Source organism: Heterodontus francisci, unplaced genomic scaffold, assembly GCF_036365525.1.
Source record: "Heterodontus francisci isolate sHetFra1 unplaced genomic scaffold, sHetFra1.hap1 HAP1_SCAFFOLD_51_1, whole genome shotgun sequence".
Taxonomy (NCBI): Eukaryota; Metazoa; Chordata; class Chondrichthyes; order Heterodontiformes; family Heterodontidae; genus Heterodontus; species Heterodontus francisci.
The window spans coordinates 37,260-51,207 of NW_027141937.1; the positions used below are offsets into that span (position 1 = coordinate 37,260).

General features: G+C 48.2%; 2 non-coding genes across 2 annotated transcripts; both read left to right on the plus strand.

Moving 5' to 3' along the window:
- The first annotated feature begins 1,117 nt into the window (after window positions 1–1,117).
- On the plus strand, window positions 1,118–1,200 carry trnal-uaa (transfer RNA leucine (anticodon UAA)). The gene has a single exon. It is a non-coding gene; the product is annotated as a tRNA-Leu (tRNA).
- Window positions 1,201–4,738: 3,538 nt separating this feature from the next.
- Window positions 4,739–4,821, plus strand: trnal-cag (transfer RNA leucine (anticodon CAG)). The gene has a single exon. It is a non-coding gene; the product is annotated as a tRNA-Leu (tRNA).
- The last annotated feature ends 9,127 nt before the right edge of the window (window positions 4,822–13,948 follow it).

Here is a 13,948-nt window from a genome sequence, read left to right on the forward strand (position 1 = left end):
CCCAGCTGATCCAATCTTTCCTCATCGCTGCATTTTTCCAGAGCTGGCAACATCCTCGTAAATCTCCTCTTTAACCTCTCTAGTGCAATTACATCCTTTCTGGAATGAGGTGACCAGAACTGCACACAGAACTCAAGTTGTGGCCGAACTAATGATTGACACTGTTCCAGCATAACCTCCCTGCTCTTATATTCTATACATCGGCTAATAAAGGAAAGGATTCCATAAGCCTTCTCAACCAACTTATCAACCTGTCCTGCTACTTTCAGGGATTTGTGGACATTCACTTCAAGGTCCCTCACTTCCTCTACACCTCTCAGCATTCACCCATTAATTGTGTATTCCTTTGCTGTGTTTGACCTCACCAAAGGCATCACCTCACACTTCTCCAAGTTGAGTTCCATTTGCCACTTTTCTGCCCACCTGACCAGTCCATTTCTCCAGCTCTCCTAATGAGCATTTCACCACGTGCCTTGAGCTGAGTTACTCATCACAGAATTCCCACTATCTGATTTACTCTTGGAGCCAGAGTATGTATATGAATGGTCCAGTTAAGCTTTTGTCAATGGTAACCCCCAGGATGTTGATGGTGGGGGGATTCAGCGATGGCAATGCTGTTGATCGTCAAAGGGAGATGGTTACATTCTCTCTTGTTGGAGATGGTCATTGCCTGGTACTTATGTGGTGTGAATGTTACTTGCCACTTAGCAGCCCAAGTCTGAATGTTGTCCAGGTCTTGCTGCTTCTGGACACGGACTCCTTCAGTATCTGAGATGTCCTGAATGTGTCCTTTTATGAAACCTTGGTCAGGACTCACTTGGAATATTGTATCCAGTCTTGGTCTCCTCACATGATGGGTGATATTGAGGCTTTGGAAAGGGTACAGAGGAGAGACATTCGACGAATTCCCAGTATAAGACATCTTGGTTATCAAGTTAGACTAAAAGAGTTGGGACCCTACACCTTAGAGAAACCTAGAATGAGGGGTGATCCGATTGAGGTTCATAAATAATGAAGAGTCCAATTTAGCATGGGAGAGGAGTCATAACTTTATATTGGAAAAGGCCAGATGGCACCCGAATCACATTAAATTTCATTTTCAGTGGTGGGTTAATGTGCCAGGATGGCCGAGTTGTTAAGGCGTTGGACTTAAGATCCAATAAACATGTGTCTGCGTGGGTTCAAACCCCACTCCTGGCATCTGTGTTTACAAAATGTTATTTATTCTTTCCCTGACTTTTGCCTTGCACCATCATCTCTTCTGTCATTTAATCACTCTTGCCTTCCAACTGATCACAGCTTCCTATTATTTGATCTGCCCCAGCACCGTTCCTTGGCTCTGCGCTTGCTTATAAACTGGTAAATCTTTAACTTAATCTCCTCTGTACCCTGACAATGACCTTCTCATCCTTCCTGGATTGTTGTTCCTCACAGGATCCGCTGCCTCTCCGACTCCCCTCCAGGTAACTGAAGGCCCTGAGCCTTGGTCTCGCTTTGTACGCTAGCTGGTAGTTGATTCCTTGCAGGTCTGCCACCGCTCAGGAGAAGCTCAAGACCCAGATCAAGCAAAGTATCAAGAGGAATGTGAACAAAGGCTCCCTGGTGCAGAGCAAGGGACAGGGCGCCTCCGGCTCCTTCAAAATCAGCAAGAAGGAAAACCCAGGGAAAAGTGGGAAAGAAGGTGAAGAAACCAGCAGCCAAGAAATATTTAGTGAAGAAACCAGCAGACAAGAAATCTTCAGTGAAGAAACCAGCAGACAAGAAATCTTTAGTGAAGAAACCAGCAGACAAGAAAGTGACAACAAAGAAAGTAACAGCCAAGAAAACGAGCAGCAAGGCGGCGGCAACGCCAAATAAGGCGGTGAAGAAAGCAACGCTTCAGAAAAAGTCTCCTGCGAAGAATGTCAAAAAAGGCAAGAGTGCGGCGGGTGGAAAGGCGCTGAAGAAAGTGCAGACATGGAAGAGCAAGGTCAAGCCGAAAGCAGCGAAGTCTCAGAAAGCAGGGTCTGGAAAGAAGTGAAAGCGCGGGAAACTTGTAAACATCTGAACACAAAGGCTCTTCTCAGAGCCACCCACGTCTCTCAGGAAAGAGCTGATCCCCTGATCAAATGATCCCTGTCCAGGCCCCGCCTGCAGATTCCACATGGAAATGATTTGGAGTAAATCCAGGATCCCTGGTGACTCTCCTCCACCCAGCCCTTTCCCCACTCTCTGTCATAAAACAGAGGGGTGTCCGGCCCTCACTCTCACTTGGGATGTGTTCGGTGCAGTTCCTTATTTCCCCAGATGACACATTCTGCAGTGAGAATGAAAAGTCTCTTCACTGCTTCACATTTACTAATTGTTTGGTTCGAGATGAATAATGAGTCAGAGAGTAATGACAGGATCTGAAGCTTCTCTCACACCAGCCCTTGAATGACTCAGTGTGAAGTGTCCAATGTGTGAAGCTACTGCCAGGGTTTGTCAATCTGAACAGTTTCAGCTCAGTTACTGGGGGCCTGGAATCCCCGCAGTTTGACTCTGTCTCTGATTGGTCACCCGCTTCTCAATCCAATTCTTAACCAATAGGAGAATCACATATAAGTAAATAGAAGTTCCAATTGGCTTAGATTTTCCAATTGGAAAAAGCCTGACAATTCCAGAGCAGGAAGGAATTGAAGTGATGGAAAATTTCAATTTTCAGGCAATAATTCTAAAACCTCTCATTTTATGTTCTGTTTTACTGTATTTACCGTCACAAAATCCTGACGCGATTTTAGGAATCGTTTTCATTTGTCAATCTGTTAACTGTAAGCGGCGGGAGGAAGGTCCAGTTCAGCAATTTAAAACGGGACAAATATCAGCTTCCTCTCTGTAAAAGGAACAAATTAGCGACTAACCGCCTCTCACAGGCTTCTCGGGGACTGACAGAGACGAGCGGTTTCTGATCTTTTCTCCTGAAAGAGGCGGATAATGCTGCAGGGAGCAATGAACTGCCCTTCACTTTCTGGCTGCTAATTCACCCCTGACTTTAAACAGTTCAAACAGCGACTGATGCTTCTGCCGGAAAATGAGCAGATTCACCAGAATGATCCCGGTCCATCATGGCCAAAGACATCCAGCTGGCCCGCCGCATCCGCGGGGAACGCACCTAAAACCCAGCTTCAGTAACAAGTGTAACAAGGGCTCTTTTCAGAGCCACCAAATCAGCAAAGGAAAGAGCTGCCATCTCTGTTCATCATCAAACCCATTAGATTGGAGGGGCGGCCACATGGTTTCTGTTTTGTCACATCACTTTCCCGAAAGGCCTGTCGGACTGAGAGATGATCTGGAATTTAGAAAGCAGCATTACCGGAGACTAATTGCTGCTCAGCACAATCTCAACCCCGCTCCTGGGATCCGTTAGCTGGCATTTGGGGAAAAGAAATGGATCCCAGTTTTATTTGGAAGGCATTAATGGAGCCGGGTCCGTTCACATGAGGGTTATTTACTAACATTACCCAATGAGTTCACTAATATTTGAATCCATTGGAGATTAGTACACAGGATATGTAAGGCAGCTCGGTCACTCTGACTGAAACCGCCAGTTCCCCAGGGTTGCAGACCCTGACACTGCGGGGAGAGAATCCCCGACTCTATCCCGCCGCCGGGGGAAACAGACAGCTCTGTGTCCGGAGAATAGGGAGGGCCGGGGGGAAGGCACATATTAAAGCGCTGCAATGGACTCAGCTCCTGTGTGTGCACAACTCTCACTGATTCCGTCCTCTGGGAAAAGTGCGGTCTAAACAGATCAGGTTAGGAGAGAAACACACAGCCCAAGAATGGCCTCTTCCTTCCTGCATTTACTCTGTTCCGGAAGCAGATTCTCATTGAGAAGCGGCGCTCAGATCACCGGAGAGAGAAAAAAACACAATTCAAACTGTCCAAATGAAAAACAGAAATAACCCGGACACTTCCATTATTAAATTACTTCATCAGCTCCGAACCAGTTCCCGTTAATGTACCGGGATAATCTCGGGATTTATCAAATCGAAGGCAGCGGGATTTATTAAATTGTTGATTCTGACACCCTGTAGTTCAGTTCTTCACTTAACTAGAGGGGGAGATGTGTGAGCAGAGAAACAGAGCGAAATCCAGAGAGGGAACTGAAAACACACCTGGACAGATGTGAAACAGGTCAATCCACTGTTCCAATAACTCCATCTCTGACTTCCTCCTGACAGTAACCAGCCCTTTCACAGAGACTGTGAGTGGCTCTGAAAAGAGCCTTTGGTTTACTAGATTACATTTTGGCCGCATTACTTTCTCTGGGAGGTCTTGAGTGCTGGTTTTCTTAGGCAGCAGCACGGCCTGGATATTAGGCAGCACCCCACCCTGAGCGATGGTCTCCCCTCCCAGCAGCTTGTTGAGCTCCTCGTCGTTGCGGACGGCCAGCTGCAGTTGTCTGGGGATGATGCGGGTCTTCTTGTTGTCCCGGGCCGCGGAACTGGCCAGCTCGAGGATTTCAGCGGTCAGATACTCGAGCACAGCAGCCAGATCGACCGGGGCTCCGGCACCCACACGCTCAGCATAGTTACCCTTTCTCAGGAGCCTGTGAACACGGCCCACCGGGAACTGCAGTCCAGCCCGGGAGGAGTGAGACTTGGCCTTGGCCCGAGCTTTCCCGCCGGTCTTTCCTCTTCCAGACATTTCCACAATCTCACAAATACTTTCACAAAGAATGAATAATTTCCTTAGCATTGGTAATACATCGCAGGCAGTCAGGATGGCTGAGCGGTCTAAAGTGCTGCGTTCAGGTCGCAGTCTCCACTGGAGGCGTGGGTTCGAATCCCACTTCTGACAAGTTGTGTTTTGATTGAACTGGAGGCGTTTGGGAGCAGCGGCAAAAAGCAAAGAAAAAGCATGAAAGAACATGGACAAACAAAATAACAATGGACCCAAAGATGTTGCATTCAAACATGAGAGTAAGAGGCAACGAAACAAACAGCAGGGCACATAAAAGATCAAAAATGTAACCTTTGTATCGGGGTGGAAGATGTTGCCAATATCCTTAATGAATACTTTGCTGTTTTCCCGAATGAGAGGGTGATGCAGATATTGTTATTAAGGAGGAGGAGTGTGACGTATTGGACGAGATAACTCAAGGAGAGAGGAAGTCTTAATTGGATGAGCATCCTTGAATGTGGATAAATCATCAGGACCAGATGAAATGTACCCCAGGCTGTTGAACGAAGCCAGGGAAGAAATAGTGGAACAAAAACAAGAAATGCCGGATTCACTCAGCAGGTCTGGCAGCATCTGTGGAAAGAGAAGCAGAGTTAACGTTTCGAGTCAGTGACCATTCTTCGGAACTCCGAAGTTCCGAAGAAGGGTCACTGACCCGAAACGTTAACTCTGCTTCTCTTTCCACAGATGCTGCCAGACCTGCTGAGTGAATCCGGCATTTCTTGTTTTTGTTTCAGATTTCCAGCATCCGCAGTATTTTGCTTTTAAGAAATAGTGGAAGGTCTGACCATCATTTTCCAATCCCTCACTGGATACAGGTGTGGTGCCAGAGGATTGGAGGTCTTGTAACGTTGCAATAAAAGCAAAATACGAGGCAGATCAAGCATGGCTGATCCTTTCGAGTAGAGAAACAGGGCTGAATTCCCTGAACCAGTGCTACAGCTTTCAGAATAGAAAGAGCCTATACAAACCTGATGGGTTCCACTTAAACAAAAGAGCTGGAGGTGTTGACAGTCAGAACAGATAAAATGTGGAGGACTGTTTGAAGCAGATTCTGTGTGGTTACTGTAGTTGTACTATGGAGTTATTTCAAGGAGGTGATTCTGAATGTAATGGATCAACGTGGACCCCTCCAAGGCAAAGGTTCTAAGCTTCCCTGTGGTCCAGCCTGGTTGAATGGAACTGAAGCAAACAAATCATCCAGAAGAGGAAAAGATATGTAAGGCCATGAAAGCACAGAATTCAGATGGATGCAATACCAGATGGTATGGCAAGAGTGTAAAACAGCAACAGACTGGTGAATAAAACTTTCCCATTGAATGAGACAAGAGAAAAGAAGGGTAATAATAGTGTCAGGTGAGTTGTGACACGATTCACATTCCACCTTGATCTGAATAGGACTGTTGAAGGGAGTGATTGAGAAGAATAGAGGAGAAATGAAAAGAAAGGAGAAATAAACAAAAGGTCTTTTGATTTTAGAATGCTTGTTTTTGGAAATGACAGACTGTAAAGTGTGTGTGTCAGAAGATATAGAGCGAAGTTGGGTATGACAAGATCACAGGAAAGTTGTGCCCTGAGACAAGGTGTGTGTTGACAGGAAAGCTGCTTTCTTTTGCACAATATGTATTTTATTCGTATAATTTGTGCAATTACATTGCAAAGCAGTTCAAATTTAATATTACATCAGGTACAATACAGATCAGTTTCCTTCAATAATGTACATGATGTATCTCACTATCCCTGCCTGCACAGGTTATATTTACAGTATTTACATTACACATCAAACATTCTCTGGTGCAAACAGCCCGAGGGGTTTTACACGGGTTCCAGCCCCTCACTGTACTATGGCCTACTAGGGCCTTAGACTGCAGCCTTTCCCCATTGAGTCTCCATGGTGGCTTCACCAAGCTTTAATGCCGTCCCACAGCACATAGTCTTGGACGTTGCAATGTGCCAGTCTGCAACACTCGGTCATGGACAGCTCTTTGCACTGGAATACCTGTCCCACGGCCGGGCTCGTTCTCAATAGAGATCATTTCAAGTGAACATTTCCTAAATCCGTGCTTTCTCTCTCGCAATAAAGAGAACAGGATGTCTAGCAGATTCAGTGTGAGACAATAACACTGCCGGGTAAAGGCCGCTTTCCAACTCCAATCTTAACACAGGAGATTCCCCAAGCAGCTGCAGCAAGGTGCTGTAAACTGCTGGAAGCGGATGTGTGTGGAAATGGTGATGTTACTGAGGAGGTTTCTTGTTATAGAATGGACTGTGTTTAGGTGGGAATATTACTGAGCGTTAATTGCATCGGGACCATATTTAAAAGCTCCGGCTTTCTGGAAAGCCTTGACTATGAAGACCGAGTCTGGAAGGCTTTGTGTGGAGAGCTGGGTTTCGGTTCCACTGTTAATAAAGGGTTTGAAATTGGCAGCTCGGAGGAAACTGGAGGTGGAGCTGAAAGATGAGGGACCGTTCTCTCTCCGTCTGTCACTCTGGGTGTCTCCTCCCCATCTGCTCTCTGTTCAATCTTCACTCTGTCTCCTCCCCTTCCTGCTCTCTCTCTGCCATTCTCAGCCAGGTCCGGGTGGCCTGTATAAAAAGGAGAATGACGGAATCAGTCTCTTTTATTGTGCACTGATTTGAGGCAAGAATCAACTTGTCTAGCAGTAAACAAGAGTATGCTCCAGGCTGGCAGTATGTTCGAATCCATGAGGAAAGGCATCATCACCCTCATCGACAAGCGGAAGGGGGAGAGGACAGAAATAAGAAATTGGCGGCCCATTTCACTGCTTAATGCTGACAACAAGATTCTGTCAAAAGTCATAGCCAGTCGATTCAAGTCTGCTCTGGAGTTGGTGATTCACCCTGATCAGACCTATACTATACCAGGCAGGACAATCTCTGATAGCATTGCGCTACTCAGGGATATGATCACCTGTGTACGGGACAGGAGGGTGGACACCTGCCACAGTGGTGCAGTGGTTAGCACTGCAGCCTCACAGCTCCAGGGACCCGGGTTCGATTCCGGGTACTGCCTGTGTGGAGTTTGCAAGTTCTCCCTGTGTCTGCGTGGGTTTTCTCCGGGTGCTCCGGTTTCCTCCCACAAGCCAAAAGACTTGCAGGTTGGTAGGTAAATTGGCCATTATAAATTGTCACAAGTGTAGGTAGGTGGTAGGGACAGATGGGGATGTTTGGTAGGAATATGGGATTAGTGTAGGATTAGTATAAATGGGTGGTTGCTGGTCGGCACAGACTCGGTGGGCCGAAGGGTCTGTTTCAGTGCTGTATCTCTAATCTAATCTAATCATCAGCCTGGACCAGGAGAAGGCTTTTGACAGGATATCGCACACTTACATGATGGATGTGCATTCCAAAATGGGGTTTGGGGAGGGAATCTGCAATTGGGTCAAACTACTCTACACAAACATCAGTAGTGCAGTCTCAATCAATGGGTGGGAATCAGAAAGTTTCCGATCCAATCTGGAGTCAGACAGGGCTGTCCTCTCTCCCCTGTCTTGTTTGTTTGCAGTATTGAACCCTTTGCTGAGTCTATTAGGAAGAATGCGAGCATAAGAGGGGTGACAATCCCAGGCAGCGGAGGCACTCAGGTGAAAACCTCCCTGTACATGGATGACATCGCCATTTTATGCTCGGATCCACTGTCTGTGCGCAAAGTGATGAGCATCTGCGACCAGCTCGAACTGGCCTTGGGAGCCAATGTTAAACACGGCAAGAGCGAGGCCATGTTCTTTGGGAACTGGGCTGATCGATCCTTTGTCCCCTTCACCGTTAGGTCAGACTACCTGAAGGTGCTGGGGATATGGTTTGGAAGGGCTGGGACGTGCACCAAAACCTGGAAGGAGCGAGTAGCCAGGGTACAACATAAGCTGAGCATGTGGGAGCAGCGATCTCTCTCCATTATGGGTAAGAACCTGGTCATCAAGGGCGAGGTGCTCACATTGCTGTACATGGTGCTGGTCTGACCCATACCGCATTCCTGCGCTGTGGCGATCACCTGAGCCATTTTCCGCTTCATCTGGGGATCCAAAATGGTCCGAGTCCAGAGGGACACGATGTTCAAACCTCTGGATAAGGGCGGGAAAAATGTACCCAACGTCGCCCTCATCCTTATGGCTACCTTTGTGTGCGGCTGCATCAAGCTGTATGTAGATCCCCAGTTTGCAAACTTCAAGTGTCACTACGTGCTGAGGTTCTATCTGTCCCCGGTGTTGCAAAGGATGGGCCTGGTCATATTGCCGCGGAATGCTCCATCCAGTTGGACTGTGCCGTACTGCCTATCCTTCATGGAAAAGTTTCTGTGGAAAAACACCTTTGACCACCAATCCATCAGGCAGTGGTCTGCACGGAATATCCTCAAGGCCCTACGGGAAAAGAAGATGGTGGATCCTGTCGGATGGTCCCCTGAGCAGAAGTCCAAAGTCATTTGGCAGAATGCCTCATCACCAGAACTTTCAAACAAGCACCAAAATGTAGCCTGGCTGATGATGAGAAGAGCCCTCCCTGTCAGATCCTTCCTGCACACCCGAAGTCTCACCCCATCCACACGCGGCCCTCGAGGTGGCTGTGGTGGAAAAGAGACGTTGCCCACCTCTTTCTGGAATGTGTCTTTGCAAAGCAGGTGTGGAAGAGATGCAGTGGTTTTTGTCGAGGTTCATCCCAAGCAGCTCTGTAGCACAGGAGTCTGTGCTCTGTGGGCTGTTCCCAGGGACGCACACCAAGATAAAAATCAACTGTTGATGGAGGACTATCAATTCGGTGAAAGATGCCCTTTGGTCTGCCCGAAACTTGCTGGTCTTCCAGTGCAAAGAGTTGTCCACGACCGAATGTTGCAGACTGACACATTCCAAGGTCCAGGACTATGTGCTGAGGGACGCACTAAAACTTGGGGCAGCCGCAGCAAAGGCTCAATGTGGAAAGACCACTGTGTAAGGTCCCCTCACCAAGCTGAACTGAGGGGCCGGATCCATGGGAAACCACTCGAACTGTAGCCAGAAAATATTTGTTTGCTGTAAAATGTACATGGCATGACAATGAAATGGAAGGGTTGTGAGGCAACTCACTCCTGTATTGAAGGAAACTGATCTCCTTTGCACTCTTTGTATTGTTTGACGTGGTGCTTTTGGGAACTGTTTTGTAATGTATTTTTTTTACAGATTTTAATGAATAAAGTATATTTTGGAAATTAATAAAAGAAAGTCTGGCAGAGGTAAAGGAGGGAAAGGACTGGGCAAAGGCAGAGCAAAGCGGCACCGCAAAGTGCTTCCTGATAATATCCAGGGCATCACCAAACCAGCAATCCGCCGCCTGGCTCGCTGTGGCGGGGTCAAGCGGATCTCGGGTTTGATCTATGAGGAGACTGGCGGGGTGTTGAAGGTTTTCCTGGAGAATGTGATCAGGGATGCGGTCACCTACACTGAACACGCCAAGCGCAAGACGGTCACTGCCATGGATGTGGTGTACGCTCTGAAACGGCAGGGCCGCACTCTATACGAATTCAGCGGCTGAACAACTCGACCCTTTCCAGCAAACACAACAAAGGCTCTTCTAAGAGCCACCCACCGCCTCACAGAGAGAGCAGTGACCTGGAAACGGGAGCTGGGATAGGCTGTTTAGAACTGTCTGGAATAAATCTGTGCTGTGTTCGGGTTACAAAACTAGAATCCCCAAATTTGACATTTCATTTGTCGCAAGGATATGCAGTGGATTTGATTTTCTGAACGGGCTGTGTGAACAGCGCCTGAGGCTCTTCAGTTAGTTATTTCTCCAGTCGACACATGCCCTCAGTGAAAAGCCACATCACTCCTCCAGAATCACTCATTGTTTTCATAGAATTTCAAAATGATTTCGCTGCAATGAGGGAATCCGGGAGTTTTGCAGCAGCCGTTGAATCGGTCGCTGGAACCAGACCCACTTGTGATGTTATTTCCCCCGAGACGGTGTTTCCTGCACTGAAACTGACAGGGTTTGTGAAACTGATCAGTTTCAGCTCAGTCATTCAGGGACCTGGAATTCCCGCAGTTTGAGCCCGCGCTATCCAGAGCCCACTTCTGATTGGTCACCCTCTTCCCATTCGCATGTCTTAACCAATTGCCGAGCCTCGAATTAGAAAATACAGCAAATCATTGGCTTAAATTGTCGTCCTGGCAGAAAGGTTGAATTCAAAAAAGCCTCCAATTTCAGTGTTGGGCAGAATCGAATTACTCAATGAATCTCAATAACGAAATTGGCGGCACATTTTATACTTTCCCCGATTTTCCTTTCCATCGATTGGGGTGCTAATTCACTCGGGTGCGTTTGCTAATACTAACTGTAATCCTCAGATCCATTTAACATTTCAGTAATCCTATTAAAAACAAAAGGAGTTTAATGATTGAATTTCCATTGGAAGATAGTGAATTAGCACCCCGATCGATGGAAAGGAAAATCGGGCAGAGGATAAAATGTGCTGCCAATTCGTTATTGTGATTTGTTTATATAACTGACCAGGATTGACTTCACCCGAACGCAGCTACTAGCTCCCACCTCACTGACCGCTCTCCCCCCTCTGCAACTCGCTTTCTCCCCCTCCTCCCTGCTGGCGAAATTCCGCACTCTGGCTGTTCGCTCCCCGCACCCCCACCCCCCACCCTGTCCCAGCCCTGCCCACAGCTGCCTGCTTTGGCCGTGACACTCGCTCCCACATTTCTTCACCAGGCGCCACCTGTAGAAGCAGGAGTGCCGCAAGGAGTGACAGGGCGACGGAGGAGTGAGTAGCTGAGAGGAGGGAAGCGGCGCGGCCTGGAGCGAGTGGTGCGAAGCGAGGAACAACTGGCCAGGGGAGTGGGGGTGGTGGGGGAGCAGCGAGGTCTGGAGCGAGCGGCTGAGGGGGGGAATCGTCGAGGCCTGGAGTGAGTTGCCGAGGGGGGAGAGCTACAGCTTCAAAATCTCCCATTCAGCCACTTCCTCCAGCCAAGTGGTGGGGGGATGGGGTGGCTAGATACCCAATGACGCTTTATCACGCATGCACGAAGATGGATTTGTTGCGGAAATGTGATGATGTTGGCGCTGCAAAATGACATCATCCCGTGCACGCGCCACTCAATCCTGGCAAGATGTCAAAAATCACTGTGATTTTTTGGTCTTTTCAGTGCACTCCTCTTTCTTTAGTTGCCTCTTACCTTAATGTAAAGAAGAAACATCTTTGGGTCCATTTTCATTTTCCTTGTCAATATTCTTCCATGCTTTCCCTTCACCGCTGCTCCCAAATCCCTCCAGTTCAGTCAAAACACAACTTGGTGGATTTGGGATTTGAACACACGCCTCCAGAAAACACTACAACCTGAACACAGCCCCTTAGACCACTCGGCCATCCTGACTGTTTCAAGCTTACGACAAAAGCTGAGAAATTATCCATTCTTTGTGAAAGTATTTGTGAGATTGTGGAAATGTCTGGAAGAGGAAAGACCGGCAGGAAAGCTCGGTCCAAGGCCAAGTCTCGCTCCTCCCGGGCTGGACTGTTGTTCCCGGTGGGCCGCGTTCACAGGCTCCTGGGAAAGGGTAACTATGCTGAGCGTGTGGGTGCTGCAGCCCCGGTCTATCTTGCTGCTGTGCTCGAGTACCTGACCGCTGAAATCCTCGAGCTGGCCGGTAACGCGGCCCGGGACAACAAGAAGACCCGCATCATCCCCAGACACCTGCAGCTGGCCGTCCGCAACAACGAGGAGCTCAACAAGCTGCTGGGAGGGGTGACCATCGCTCAGGGCGGGGTGCTGCCTAATATCCAGGCCGTGCTGCTGCGCAAGAAAACCAGCGCTCAGAGCTCCCAGAAAAAGTAAAGCGGCCAAAATGACATCTAATAAACCAAAGGCTCTTTTCAGAGCCACCCACAGTCTCTGTGAAAGGGCTGGTTACTGTCAGGAGGGAGTCAGAGATGGAGTTATTGTAACAGTGGATTGACCTGTTGCACATCTGTCCAGCTGTGTTTTCATTTCGCTCTGTTTTTCTGCTCACACATCTCCCCCTCGAGTTAATTGCAGAACTGAACTACAGGGTGCAGAATCAACAATTCCCAGGATCGGGGGTGAGATTGTGCTGAGCAGCAATGAGCCTCCAGTAATGCTGCTTTCTAAATTCCAGATCAGCTCTCAGTCCAACAGGCCTTTCATATTTTAAATATCACAACAGAGCTGAGCGGGGGTGAGCGCAGCCTCAGCTGCACCGAGTCTCAGGGGCTCTCAGGACCCCAATCAGAGCCACCAGGCCTGGCGGACGTGCAGCGAGGACCCCGGGGGAGGGAGGGTGCACCATTAAAGTGATGGTGCAGCACCTCCCCCATCCTCGCCGCCACTTCCCGGTTTCTTCTCCCGTTTATCTCAACATTAAGAAGACGCTTTTGCTCTGGACTACACTGGTTATAAAGTAAGACCCAACTTTGTCTCTGAAAGTGATGAATAGCAGCAACAACAGCAGAATCCAACCCCTGCAGTTACATGTGAACTTGCTGATGTTGCAGCAGATTGAATGACTGAGTGAATCCCTTCCCACACACATGGCAGGGGAACGGCCTCTCCCCAGAGTGAATGTGTTGGTGTTTCAGCAGATCATTACTGCTTTTCAAGCTCTTCTCACAGTCAGGACATTGAAAAGGTCTCTGATCAATGTGAACAAGTTGATGTTCAGTGAGGTTGGATGACTGAGTGAACCCCTTCCCACACACGGAGCAGGTAAATGATCTCTCCCCAGTGTGAACTCACTGGTGTTTCAGCAGGTTGACTCTGGCTGGGTTCAGTTCTACACTCACTGGTTCCTCTCTCTCTCTTCCCCTGAAGGTGCTGATTCTGACTGTATGTACATGCTCTCTCCCCGTCCGACCCTCCCTGTCCAATGTAGTATCTCCAGTTTTGGTGATGTGCTCTCCCTGACCTGTCTCCATTTCTCCTTCCTATACAGACTTGCCCTGAGTGTCACTATTTCATAGAATCAAACAGCACAGAAGGAGGCCAATCGGTCTTTTGTGCCTGTGCTGAATCTGTGAAAAAAATGATGCAATTAGTCCAACCCACTGCCTATTTCCCCATAGTCCTGGAGAAATTCACTTTGAAATATTTGTACAATTCCTTTATGAAAGTTATAATTGAATCTGTTTCCACCACCCTGTCAGACAATTCATTCCAAATCCGAATCAGTTACTTCTTAAATGTTGTGAGGGTTCCGGCCTCTACCACCTCTTCAGGGAGTGCGTTCCAGA